The sequence below is a fragment of the Dipodomys spectabilis genome, unplaced genomic scaffold, assembly GCF_019054845.1.
Source record: "Dipodomys spectabilis isolate Male_0828 unplaced genomic scaffold, ASM1905484v1 ptg000265l, whole genome shotgun sequence".
Classification (NCBI taxonomy): domain Eukaryota; kingdom Metazoa; phylum Chordata; class Mammalia; order Rodentia; family Heteromyidae; genus Dipodomys; species Dipodomys spectabilis.
This window is the reverse complement of record NW_024870942.1, coordinates 140,550-143,054: the sequence shown is the minus strand read 5'-3', so window position 1 is coordinate 143,054 and position 2,505 is coordinate 140,550. Positions and strand designations below refer to the sequence as shown.

The window sequence follows — 2,505 nt, the reverse complement described above, 5'->3', positions numbered from 1 at the left end:
ATTGTTATTTGTGATCACTAACTGCTAGTTTTGTTTCTGTAAACCTCCTTGCTATCAGGTACACTGTCACCTGTGTGTGACCTGCTTGTCCCTTTAAAAACCTGTCTCAGGAGAGCTTGGTTGCAGGTCTTCACTGTCTTGGTATAACGTAGATCAGACACCACCAGGGCTAATAAAGGTTTCTAGCCCAATTGACTGAGTGTTGGTGACTCCTTTCATTGGTTGTGGGTTCAAGTCCCACTGACTCCAGGAAACTAGGATATTTCACTTGAGGACGGCTCTAGGGCTGCAACCCCAGTACGTGAACCATGACTGACCAAAACAATCATCTATTTTTAAAACATGTGTTCCATAACAGTAATTCCTGTGTAATTGATGCAGTCTGCCAGAAGACCTGTTTTTCCATTACTTTCAGTCACTGGTTCCATGAGGGATTTTTCTTATAAAAGAATTCCTGGATGCTAAATGGAACAAATCAAATGAATGACGGTCATGAGATCAGAAGAGCTGACAGCGACTCCAGGTGAACCAGGAACCCACAGCTGGGGAATGCTGCTGTGCACCCTCCCTGAAGCAGAGGCTGGGCTGCAGCCCAGCTGCACTTTGGGGCCAGGCTGCAGGGTGTCTGGGAGCACTGTACCTCTGCTGCACACAGGTAGGTGCCCGAGTCTTCCAGCTGGGAGGCAGAGATGTGCAGGCTGCTGTAGCGTTCCTTGGAATCCAGTGTTGACTGTAGCCTTCCCTTCTCTTTGTCCCTGGAGTCATGAAGAACAGCCTGAGGAGGCCGCCGCCAGGATTCTGTCGGAACCACTGCACATTGTACACCGTGGTAGAGAAATTGCACCTCAGGTTCGAGCTGGCTCCATCCTGGAGCCTCTGGACTGAAGGGCTCTGCTCCACCTGCAGCCCTCTCAACCCTGCGTGGAAAGAGAACAGCAGGCACAGATGTGTCACAGGGAAATTACCGAGGCAGCTTCCCCGTTTGAGAACACCCCAGGAAATACCCAGGATGAGGAGGACGCACAGGAGCTTTGTGGCAGCTGTCCCTCATTCCTCCCTATCAGCTCTGGAGCTCCCTGTCCCTGCCTGTGATGGTCCCAACTCACAGCAAATCTGCACCCACAGAACTCCCATAGCAGCCCCCAACCTGTTCCCCCTGGCTCCTGGACTTCGTTGGGGTGACTTCTCCCCAGCTCTGGAGGCAGCCAAGTCGTCAGCCCACACACACTTCTTGCCACAGACAGCAGGTTCCTCCTGCTCATCAGAGCCAGTCACCTCCGAGCTCTGCCCTTCATCTAACAGGAAACCAGTCTCACTGCTTGAAAGATGCTCTCCTGCAGAGCTGCGGTGAGGGCTGGTCAGATTTTCAAGCAATGCTTCCTTCACAGGAGAATTAAAAGACTTTTCTCCTCAAGTTTATGTAACAAGTTTGTGGGAAAATGTATGAGAAAAAGAAAGTTAATACTCCACAGATCCTTCTCAAAGTTATTGAAGTCACTGATAAGGAATTCTTCCTTACACGGCTGTACATACTCTGTCCCAACTTTCTGAGTCTTTATACACGATGCCAGAGTGGATACCTGAGATGACCTTTGTCTTTTGTGACTTGACTGATTTATATACTTTCTGGCTTCTGGACCTTCAGGAAGGTTCTGGTCATTTCTTCAAAATCTGGAGGGTCCCCTAGTGGACAGAAACCATAACTTCTTACAACAGCCACAAAACTCAACTTCCCCTATGTATTCCCTATTTTGTTTTTTGTTTGTTTGTGTAGTATTGAGGCTTGCCCTCAGGACCTGGCCACTGTGCCTGAATATTTTTGGCACTTTATTTATTGCATCACAGTTCCACTTTTGGCTTCTTTTTCTGGTTAACTGGAGATAAAAGTCTCAGAGACTTTCCTTCCCTGGCTTCAAACCACAATTGATAAGTGTCATTCTCTCTTTTTGTTGTTGTTGTTGTTGATTGTGGGGCTTGAAATCTGGGCTTGGGCGCTGTTCCTGTACTCTTCAGCTCAAGGCGAGCACTCTACCACTTCAGCCACAGCGCCACTTCTGATTTTCTGGTGGTTAATTGGAGATAAGAATCTCATGTACTTTTTTGCCCTGGCTGACTTTGAACCGTGATCCTCAGATCACAGCCTTCTCAGTCCTAGGATTACAGATGTGAGCCACCAGCGCCAGGCTTTATTCTCAATTTTTAATGAGGAAATAAAGATACAAATCAAAATCACTGTACAGATATAATTGGGATTAAAACAGTTTTAATAAGACATTCCGCAGAAAGTTAATTTGAAAAACAATTTGATAATTCTCAGCTTTTGGTGAATATTGGATTTCTGTCATGTTGTTAAGATAACCTATAAATGTTTATTGAAGTTTGATAAGAGTAAGATAAATATATAAAAAAAGAAGAAACTGGTGTATTGAATCTCCTTAACTCTAATGGAAAGGACACAATACACATACATGCGCACAATAGAAAAAGGAAGGACTGTGAGAAAAA

General features: G+C 45.8%; 1 pseudogene; it reads right to left on the bottom strand.

Annotated features, from left to right (window-relative positions):
• Positions 1-490: 490 nt before the first annotated feature.
• LOC122125408 lies at positions 491-1,262 on the bottom strand (annotated as a pseudogene).
• Positions 1,263-2,505: the final 1,243 nt, after the last annotated feature.